Genomic DNA, 12,002 nt, shown 5'->3' on the forward strand with positions numbered 1-12,002 from the left:
TGTCATTTAGACTTTCATTGCATAAAACCACATCATCATCATCTTCTTCCAAATTGTCCTCCGTTATTGTTCTGTTAATTGCTTTCAACTGTCCAGGCACAGAATGTACAGATGTCTGTATGTTTTGCTTGAACAACTGTGTGGACACCACACATACTCAACCAAACTACTAGTTTGTGTATAAAATCTAATGGGTCATTGTGCATTCCTAAGGCCAAGTAAGATGCTATTCACTAGTTGTTGAGTGACACCACAGATTGTTTTGCAATCAAATGTGTGACCTGGATTTTGAAAAAACGCTTGAATGAGAGCTGCTAAATTCCCCGGCATAGATGACAACTGAACCATCGAAGTAGGTGTCAATGGTTTCAATTTATCTTGTACTACTTGTAGATGCAGTATACCCACGCGTTCGGGGAGATGTCCTGTACCACACCCCACTCTCCGCTAAGTGGGAGAGGTGTAAAATTCACGGCAGCAGACCTTCTACTGAGGTCAACGCTCAAAAAAGTGCTGTGCCTTGGGGCATTGACAATTATTTAATTAACGAATTAAATAACCTTATTTTATTCTGAAGGCAACCGGATGTCTTAAATTAGCTAGCTCTGACAGGAAATTCTAAATTAGCTCATAAGACGGAGCCAAATATCTGTCTGAGAGTGGAGCCTGCCTGGCAAATGACATGGGGGGTCCTTTTTGTGGGCTTGGCCGAAAGTGGGCGTTACCAAAAGGTGGGCGTGGCCATGGCCGCCAGAAGTCTGTCAGATTTTGACAGCTTCAAATTAGTGTTAAACATAATATAACCCAATTGACTCCAGTCCTCTCTGTTTAATATATCTATAATGAAACTATATAAACTATGCATATACCATGAAGTGCTATGACTACTAGCTCTGGTCCATAGCTCTAATGCGTTTCATTTAGAGCTATGTTACTCTAAACTTCCCCGCTCGCATGAATGCAGACCAGCCTCTACTCTTTGGCGTAAATAAAAAGAACGTTTTTGCTACACATAAAAACAAAGGCGAGTTGTGTCATTAGAAAGCCTACTTTGGTAATTGGTTCTAGTTCTAGTGAACAGAAATAATAAATAAATAGACTTGGTAACCTAACTGTAGGGAGTGCAAACACATTAAAGAACCTGGGGGTTATCATCTATGAAAAGGCAACACAATGAGCAGAAAATAAAAATGAACCATGTAAATACAACAAATTGAGCAGAGCACTGCAGGGAGTTGAACCCCATTCCGGTAAACCAGAAGTACCACAACCAGTGCCTTGGTTTTTGTTTTGTTTTACGAGGTCCATTCGTTGAAATGTAAATTTTGCATTGCAACGGTAAAGTAATTTCACAATTGACATTGTAGGCAATAATTAATAACGGTATGGCACCAGGCCAAAGCCATGGGGATAGAGTATGTTTTGCACTCTGAGTGAGTGTGTGTGTGTGTGTGTGTGTGTGTGTGTGTGTGTGTGTGTGTCCGTCAGTTTGTTAACAGCTAATCTCCAGCACCATTAACCCGGTCGATGCCAAATTTTGCACACACACTCCCTGGATGCCAACGATGAACCTCTGTCCCAAATCTTCCAGAACGGCCTGTATAGCACCACACATTTTTGTATGCTTTCCGAGACTATGGACTATAGCCTTTAGCTTTTCCGTGATTTTCACCTTTTTTTCAAATCCTCCGAAATCTTGAAAGACAACATACTATAGTATGCCCTCCGTGACCATGGACTATAGCCTTTCGCTTTTCCGCAATTTTACCTTTTTTCAAATCGTAAACAATGATGAAGAATCGCGCACTATAGCATGCCACTTAATGACCTTGGGGTCATCAAGGTCATTGATATTGATCAATGACCTTGAGCAGTATAAATGACCTTCAATAAGACTAGTAAATGACCTTGACCAGTATAAATGACCTTGACAAGTACAAATGACCTTGACCAGTATAAATGACCGTGACCAGTATATGACTGACCAGTATTAATTACCTTCATGACACTAGTAAATGACCTTGACCAGTATAAATGACCTTCATAAGACTAGTAAATGATCTTTACCAGTATAAATGACCTTGACCAGTATGCGGTCCGTGACCATGGACTATAGCCTTTCGCTTTTCCTTGATTTTCACCTTTTTTTTCTGCCTTCCTCATGTGGAAGCTGCGTAGTTGAGTTTGTGTGTGTCTTTCTTTTTCTGTCTTTCTTTCTTAGGACGAAGATCAAGGTAGACGCCGTTGGAAGGCTCAACACAAGCCGATGCCCCTAGAGATCCATCCCAAAGCTTCCCTCAGGGAGCCCAACTAGCCAGCAAGCCCGCCCAGTCAGCCAACGCAGCCAGCCAGCTCCGCCAGTCAGCCAGTGTAGAAAGTCAGGCTGCCAAGCCAGCGCACATCAGCCCTTGCAGTCAACCATTGTAGCCATACCAGCTTTGCTCAGTCAGCTCAGCCAGGCCTCTCTCGAGGCCTGGCTCTCTGTCTGCCTGGCCCGGTCTGACCCGCCCTGCCTTGCAGCAACAGAACCAGCTTTGCTGGCAAGCCAGCCAGCTCAGAATACGAGCTCAGCAAGCCAGCGCAGCTGGCAAGCACGCAGTTAGTCTAAACCAGTTTCAGACTGGCAGGCCAAGGCAGACAGACAGGAAGACCGAGGCGCCTAGGCAGGCAGACAGGCCAGGAAGGCAACAAAGTGCAGGCAGGGGGACTGTCCGGCCTAAGGCTGCGCTGCAAGGGTTGGAGCCTGGCCAGCTCCTGCTGGTCTAGACTGAGTGGCTGTGGCTGCACAGTAAGGCTGCGGTAACCTAGTCTGGGCTTGCTGCTGCACTGGCTTGCTCAGCTCGCATTCTGAGCTGGCTGGCTTTCCAGAAAGGCTGGTTCTGTTGCTGCAAGGCAGGGCAGGGCAGACCGGGCCAGGCAGACAGAGAGCCAGGCCTCAAGAGAGGCCTGGCTGAGCTGACTGAGCAAGGCTGGTATGGCTGCAATGGCTGACTGCAAGGGCTGATATGCTCTGGCTTGGCAGCCTGACTTTCTACACTGGCTGACTGGCGGAGCTAACTGGCTGCGTTGGCTGACTGGGCAGGCTTGCTGGCTAGCTGGCTTGCTGTGCTCCCTGAGGGAAGCTTTGGGATGGATCTCTAGGGGCATCGGCTAGTGTTGAGCCTTCCTATGGCGTCTACCTTGATCTCCGTCCTAAGAAAGAAAGACAGAAAAAGAAAGACACACAAACCCAACTATGCAGCTTCCACCTGAGGAACCGAGACGCGAGAAAAGAACTGAGCGTCACTTGGGATGGTCACAAACTCTCCAACCATACCCACCCCATGTATCTTGGAGTTACACTGGACAGGACACTCTTCTTCAAAAAAACACCTGGAGAACACAAAAGCCACGGTCAACACCCACAATAACATCCTGTGAAAACTAGTGAACTCCCAAGTGGGGCGCAGACCCACAAACAATCCGTGCAACTGCCATGGCCCTGTCTTTCTCTACAGCAGAGTATTCCTGCTCAAGCTGGAGCCGATCACGTCACACCAAATTGGTCGACACAGCCCTAAATGACACCTGTCGCATCATCACGGGATGGGTCAAGAAAACACCTGTCCCGTCCGTGCCTTTATGCGCTAGCCGGCACCTCCCCCCGCACATCAGACGACTGTGTAACGCTCAAGATGAATGGAAAACACAGGAGATAGACAGTGAAGTCTGGAATGAAATGATAGAGAACACCTCACACACACAGTTTCCTTTCGTGGCTGTTTACATTCGAGGGTCGCCGGTCCTCTCAAACGGAACAGTTTAACGTCATGCCCAGGACGAAAAGATATAGAGAACACCATAATGACAAATGACAAATAACAGCAGGAAGGCATGGGCCACAATCCACCGTCTTGGCAAAGACCACACCACCCATAATTCACAACGGTCACAGCAAATTCTGTTGCATCACAACTAGTGTAGGTATTGGATGGAGCCCGCACACCACAGGTATAAGAAAGACGTGATGCAGAGGAGGGAAATGGGTCGGTAGCTCTTCGGGGATAATGGGTCTTTGCCAGGTTTAGGGAATGCAACCACTTTGGCCTTTTTCCAGACAGAAGGGGTGGTTTTCTGTGCTGTGCATGTGTTCAGCATCCCCACAAGCCAGGGCCTTGGCTGATTATGGTTGGTCTGATACCACTGTGCGATGGTATTCTATGTGGGTCGGTGGCGGTGTTGGTTACAACTGTTGGCCACCAGTTGTGACCAAGACCGCCACCAACCCACAGGAGAATACCATCGCACAGTGGTATCAGACCAACCACAATCAGCCAGCCTTCAAACCAAACCCTTCGACCTAGAAGAACGTGAAACTGCAATGGGAAAGTTGAAACCCGGAAAAGCAGCAGGGATTGATGACCTACTAGCAGAAATGATACAGCACCTGGGACCTAACGGAAAGACCTGGCTTGTGGGGATGCTGAACACATGCATAGCACAGAAAACCATCCCTTCTGTCTGGAAAAAGGCCAAAGTGGTTGCAATCCCTAAACCTGGCAAAGACCCATTATCCCCAAAGAGCTACCGACCCATTTCCCTCCTCTGCATCACCTACAAGCCTATCCCGTCACACCAAATTGGTCGACACAGCCCTAAATGACACCTGTGGCATCATCATAGGATGCATCAAGACAACACCTGACCCTGTCCCAACACCTGTTTACATTCGAGGGTCGCCGGTCCTCTCGAACGGAACAGTTTAACGTCATGCCCAGGACGAAAAGATATAGAGAACACCAACATGACAAATAACAGCAGGAAGGCATGGGCCACAATCCACCGTCTTGGCAAAGACCACACCACCCATAATTCACAACGGTCACAGCAAACTCTATTGCATCACAACTGGTGTAGTTATTGGATGGAGCCCGCACACCACCAAAAAAAAGAAAAACAACATACTATAGTATGCCCTCCGTGACCATGGACTTTAGCCTTTCGCTTTTCTGCAATTTAACCTTTTTTCAAATCCTCAACAATGATGAAGAATCGCGCACTATAGCGTGCCACTTAATGACCTTGACCAATATCAATGACCTTGAGCAGTATAAATTACCTTCAATAAGACTAGTAAATGACCTTGACCAGTATAAATGACCTTGACAAGTACAAATGACCTTGACCAGTATAAATGACCTTCACCAGTAGAAATGACCGTGACCAGTATATGACTGTGACCAGTATAAATTACCTTCATGAGACTAGTAATTGACCTTGACCAGTAAAATGACCTTTAGAAGACTAGTAAATGATCTTCACCAGTATAAATGACCTTTAGAAGACTAGTAAATTATCTTCACCAGTATAAATGACCTTGACCAGTATGCGGTCCGTGACCATGGACTATAGCCTTTTGCTTTTCCTTGATTTTCACCTTTAAAAAATCCTCAACAATGATGAAGAATCGCACACTATAGCGCGCCGCTCAATGACCTGAGACCATGGACCAATGAATGAAATACAACACATTGAGCAGGGCACTGCAGGGAGTTGAACCCCGTTCCGGTAAACCAGAAGTCCGACACCAGTGCCTTAGTTTTTGTGTTGTTGTTCATTCAAAGGTCCAGGTGTGCATACGCATGTGCCCCTGTGTGTGTAGGTGCATGTGTGCATGTGTGTGCACGCTTCAATGACCACTGTTGGACCCAATGGCGATCAAGGACCTCAGGGAGCCACCCATAATTCACAACGGTCACAGCGAACTCTGTTGCATCACAACTGGTGGCCAACAGTCGTAACCAACACCGCCACGACCCACAGGAGAATACCATCGCACAGTGGTATCAGACCAACCACAATCAGCCAGCCCTCAAAACAAACCCTTCGACCTAGAAGAACTCAAAACTGCAATGGGAAAGTTGAAACCCGGAAAAGCAGCTGGGATTGATGACATACTGGCAGAAATTATACAGCACCTGGAACCTAACACAAAGACCTGGCTCGTGGGGATGCTGAACACATGCATGGCACAGAAAACCATCCCTTCTGTCTGGAGAAAAGCCAAAGTGGTTGCAATCCCCAAACCTGGCAAAGACCCATCATCCTCAAAGAGCTACCGACCCATTTCCCTCCTCTGCATCACCTACAAGAGAGGCTGCTACTCCAACGCCTCATACCACTCATAGACACCAAGCTGACTAAAGACCAAGCTGGTTTCCGTCCCGTCCTGTGCTGGACAGAGCTCAACCTCACCCAACACATTGAGGATGGGTTTGAGGGAAAACAAATAACTGGAGCAGCAACTGGAGGGCGAAGCAAGCACGCAGGCAGCTTGTGCCTGCCTGCGTGCCTGCGTGCCTTCCTCATGTGGAAGCTGCATAGTTGAGTTTGTGTGTGTGTTTCTTTTTCTGTCTTTCTTTCTTAGGACGAAGATCAAGGTAGACGCCGTTGGAAGGCTCAACACAAGCCGATGCCCCTAGAGATCCATCCCAAAGCTTCCCTCAGGGAGTCCAGCAAGCCAGCTAGCCAGCAAGCCCGCCCAGTCAGCCAACGAAGCCAGCCAGCTCCGCCAGTCAGCCAGTGTAGAAAGTCAGGCTGCCAAGCCAGCGCACATCAGCCCTTGCAGTCAACCATTGTAGCCATACCAGCCTTGCTCAGTCAGCTCAGCCAGGCCTCTCTCGAGGCCTGGCTCTCTGTCTGCCTGGACCGGTCTGCCCCGCCCTGCCTTGCAGCAACAGAACCAGCCTTGCTGGCAAGCCAGCCAGCTCAGAATACGAGCTCAGCAAGCCAGCGCAGCTGGCAAGCACGCAGTTAGTCTAAACCAGTTTCAGACTGGCAGGCCAAGGCAGACAGACAGGAAGACCGAGGCGCCTAGGCAGGCAGACAGGCCAGGAAGGCAACAAAGTGCAGGCAGGGGGACTGTCCGGCCTAAGGCTGCGCTGCAAGGGTTGGAGCCTGGCCAGCTCCTGCTGGTCTAGACTGAGTGGCTGTGGCTGCACAGTAAGGCTGCGGTAACCTAGTCTGGGCTTGCTGCTGCACTGGCTTGCTCAGCTCGCATTCTGAGCTGGCTGGCTTTCCAGAAAGGCTGGTTCTGTTGCTGCAAGGCAGGGCAGGGCAGACCGGGCCAGGCAGACAGAGAGCCAGGCCTCAAGAGAGGCCTGGCTGAGCTGACTGAGCAAGGCTGGTATGGCTGCAATGGCTGACTGCAAGGGCTGATATGCTCTGGCTTGGCAGCCTGACTTTCTACACTGGCTGACTGGCGGAGCTAACTGGCTGCGTTGGCTGACTGGGCAGGCTTGCTGGCTAGCTGGCTTGCTGTGCTCCCTGAGGGAAGCTTTGGGATGGATCTCTAGGGGCATCGGCTAGTGTTGAGCCTTCCTATGGCGTCTACCTTGATCTCCGTCCTAAGAAAGAAAGACAGAAAAAGAAAGACACACAAACCCAACTATGCAGCTTCCACCTGAGGAACCGAGACGCGAGAAAAGAACTGAGCGTCACTTGGGATGGTCACAAACTCTCCAACCATACCCACCCCATGTATCTTGGAGTTACACTGGACAGGACACTCTTCTTCAAAAAAACACCTGGAGAACACAAAAGCCACGGTCAACACCCACAATAACATCCTGTGAAAACTAGTGAACTCCCAAGTGGGGCGCAGACCCACAAACAATCCGTGCAACTGCCATGGCCCTGTCTTTCTCTACAGCAGAGTATTCCTGCTCAAGCTGGAGCCGATCACGTCACACCAAATTGGTCGACACAGCCCTAAATGACACCTGTCGCATCATCACGGGATGGGTCAAGAAAACACCTGTCCCGTCCGTGCCTTTATGCGCTAGCCGGCACCTCCCCCCGCACATCAGACGACTGTGTAACGCTCAAGATTAATGGAAAACACAGGAGATAGACAGTGAAGTCTGGAATGAAATGATAGAGAACACCTCACACACACAGTTTCCTTTCGTGGCTGTTTACATTCGAGGGTCGCCGGTCCTCTCAAACGGAACAGTTTAACGTCATGCCCAGGACGAAAAGATATAGAGAACACCATAATGACAAATGACAAATAACAGCAGGAAGGCATGGGCCACAATCCACCGTCTTGGCAAAGACCACACCACCCATAATTCACAACGGTCACAGCAAATTCTGTTGCATCACAACTAGTGTAGGTATTGGATGGAGCCCGCACACCACAGGTATAAGAAAGACGTGATGCAGAGGAGGGAAATGGGTCGGTAGCTCTTCGGGGATAATGGGTCTTTGCCAGGTTTAGGGAATGCAACCACTTTGGCCTTTTTCCAGACAGAAGGGGTGGTTTTCTGTGCTGTGCATGTGTTCAGCATCCCCACAAGCCAGGGCCTTGAGTTAGGTCCCAGGTGCTGTATCATTTCTGCCAGTAGGTCATCAATCCCTGCTGCTTTTCCGGGTTTCAACTTTCCCATTGCAGTTTCAAGTTCTTCTAGGTCGAAGGGTTTGGTTTGAGTGATGGCTGATTATGGTTGGTCTGATACCACTGTGCGATGGTATTCTATGTGGGTCGGTGGCGGTGTTGGTTACAACTGTTGGCCACCAGTTGTGACCAAGACCGCCACCAACCCACAGGAGAATACCATCGCACAGTGGTATCAGACCAACCACAATCAGCCAGCCTTCAAACCAAACCCTTCGACCTAGAAGAACGTGAAACTGCAATGGGAAAGTTGAAACCCGGAAAAGCAGCAGGGATTGATGACCTACTAGCAGAAATGATACAGCACCTGGGACCTAACGGAAAGACCTGGCTTGTGGGGATGCTGAACACATGCATAGCACAGAAAACCATCCCTTCTGTCTGGAAAAAGGCCAAAGTGGTTGCAATCCCTAAACCTGGCAAAGACCCATTATCCCCAAAGAGCTACCGACCCATTTCCCTCCTCTGCATCACCTACAAGCCTATCCCGTCACACCAAATTGGTCGACACAGCCCTAAATGACACCTGTGGCATCATCATAGGATGCATCAAGACAACACCTGACCCTGTCCCAACACCTGTTTACATTCGAGGGTCGCCGGTCCTCTCGAACGGAACAGTTTAACGTCATGCCCAGGACGAAAAGATATAGAGAACACCAACATGACAAATAACAGCAGGAAGGCATGGGCCACAATCCACCGTCTTGGCAAAGACCACACCACCCATAATTCACAACGGTCACAGCAAACTCTATTGCATCACAACTGGTGTAGTTATTGGATGGAGCCCGCACACCACCAAAAAAAAGAAAAACAACATACTATAGTATGCCCTCCGTGACCATGGACTTTAGCCTTTCGCTTTTCTGCAATTTAACCTTTTTTCAAATCCTCAACAATGATGAAGAATCACGCACTATAGCGTGCCACTTAATGACCTTGACCAATATCAATGACCTTGAGCAGTATAAATTACCTTCAATAAGACTAGTAAATGACCTTGACCAGTATAAATGACCTTGACAAGTACAAATGACCTTGACCAGTATAAATGACCTTCACCAGTAGAAATGACCGTGACCAGTATATGACTGTGACCAGTATAAATTACCTTCATGAGACTAGTAATTGACCTTGACCAGTAAAATGACCTTTAGAAGACTAGTAAATGATCTTCACCAGTATAAATGACCTTTAGAAGACTAGTAAATGATCTTCACCAGTATAAATGACCTTGACCAGTATGCGGTCCGTGACCATGGACTATAGCCTTTTGCTTTTCCTTGATTTTCACCTTTAAAAAATCCTCAACAATGATGAAGAATCGCACACTATAGCGCGCCGCTCAATGACCTGAGACCATGGACCAATGAATGAAATACAACACATTGAGCAGGGCACTGCAGGGAGTTGAACCCCGTTCCGGTAAACCAGAAGTCCGACACCAGTGCCTTAGTTTTTGTGTTGTTGTTCATTCAAAGGTCCAGGTGTGCATACGCATGTGCCCCTGTGTGTGTAGGTGCATGTGTGCATGTGTGTGCACGCTTCAATGACCACTGTTGGACCCAATGGCGATCAAGGACCTCAGGGAGCCACCCATAATTCACAACGGTCACAGCGAACTCTGTTGCATCACAACTGGTGGCCAACAGTCGTAACCAACACCGCCACGACCCACAGGAGAATACCATCGCACAGTGGTATCAGACCAACCACAATCAGCCAGCCCTCAAAACAAACCCTTCGACCTAGAAGAACTCAAAACTGCAATGGGAAAGTTGAAACCCGGAAAAGCAGCTGGGATTGATGACATACTGGCAGAAATTATACAGCACCTGGAACCTAACACAAAGACCTGGCTCGTGGGGATGCTGAACACATGCATGGCACAGAAAACCATCCCTTCTGTCTGGAGAAAAGCCAAAGTGGTTGCAATCCCCAAACCTGGCAAAGACCCATCATCCTCAAAGAGCTACCGACCCATTTCCCTCCTCTGCATCACCTACAAGAGAGGCTGCTACTCCAACGCCTCATACCACTCATAGACACCAAGCTGACTAAAGACCAAGCTGGTTTCCGTCCCGTCCTGTGCTGGACAGAGCTCAACCTCACCCAACACATTGAGGATGGGTTTGAGGGAAAACAAATAACTGGAGCAGCAACTGGAGGGCGAAGCAAGCACGCAGGCAGCTTGTGCCTGCCTGCGTGCCTGCGTGCCTTCCTCATGTGGAAGCTGCATAGTTGAGTTTGTGTGTGTGTTTCTTTTTCTGTCTTTCTTTCTTAGGACGAAGATCAAGGTAGACGCCGTTGGAAGGCTCAACACAAGCCGATGCCCCTAGAGATCCATCCCAAAGCTTCCCTCAGGGAGTCCAGCAAGCCAGCTAGCCAGCAAGCCCGCCCAGTCAGCCAACGAAGCCAGCCAGCTCCGCCAGTCAGCCAGTGTAGAAAGTCAGGCTGCCAAGCCAGCGCACATCAGCCCTTGCAGTCAACCATTGTAGCCATACCAGCCTTGCTCAGTCAGCTCAGCCAGGCCTCTCTCGAGGCCTGGCTCTCTGTCTGCCTGGACCGGTCTGCCCCGCCCTGCCTTGCAGCAACAGAACCAGCCTTGCTGGCAAGCCAGCCAGCTCAGAATACGAGCTCAGCAAGCCAGCGCAGCTGGCAAGCACGCAGTTAGTCTAAACCAGTTTCAGACTGGCAGGCCAAGGCAGACAGACAGGAAGACCGAGGCGCCTAGGCAGGCAGACAGGCCAGGAAGGCAACAAAGTGCAGGCAGGGGGACTGTCCGGCCTAAGGCTGCGCTGCAAGGGTTGGAGCCTGGCCAGCTCCTGCTGGTCTAGACTGAGTGGCTGTGGCTGCACAGTAAGGCTGCGGTAACCTAGTCTGGGCTTGCTGCTGCACTGGCTTGCTCAGCTCGCATTCTGAGCTGGCTGGCTTTCCAGAAAGGCTGGTTCTGTTGCTGCAAGGCAGGGCAGGGCAGACCGGGCCAGGCAGACAGAGAGCCAGGCCTCAAGAGAGGCCTGGCTGAGCTGACTGAGCAAGGCTGGTATGGCTGCAATGGCTGACTGCAAGGGCTGATATGCTCTGGCTTGGCAGCCTGACTTTCTACACTGGCTGACTGGCGGAGCTAACTGGCTGCGTTGGCTGACTGGGCAGGCTTGCTGGCTAGCTGGCTTGCTGTGCTCCCTGAGGGAAGCTTTGGGATGGATCTCTAGGGGCATCGGCTAGTGTTGAGCCTTCCTATGGCGTCTACCTTGATCTCCGTCCTAAGAAAGAAAGACAGAAAAAGAAAGACACACAAACCCAACTATGCAGCTTCCACCTGAGGAACCGAGACGCGAGAAAAGAACTGAGCGTCACTTGGGATGGTCACAAACTCTCCAACCATACCCACCCCATGTATCTTGGAGTTACACTGGACAGGACACTCTTCTTCAAAAAAACACCTGGAGAACACAAAAGCCACGGTCAACACCCACAATAACATCCTGTGAAAACTAGTGAACTCCCAAGTGGGGCGCAGACCCACAAACAATCCGTGCAACTGCCATGGCCCTGTCTTTCT

Source organism: Protomyctophum parallelum (genome assembly GCF_964188405.1).
Source record: "Protomyctophum parallelum genome assembly, chromosome: 20".
NCBI classification, from domain to species: domain Eukaryota; kingdom Metazoa; phylum Chordata; class Actinopteri; order Myctophiformes; family Myctophidae; genus Protomyctophum; species Protomyctophum parallelum.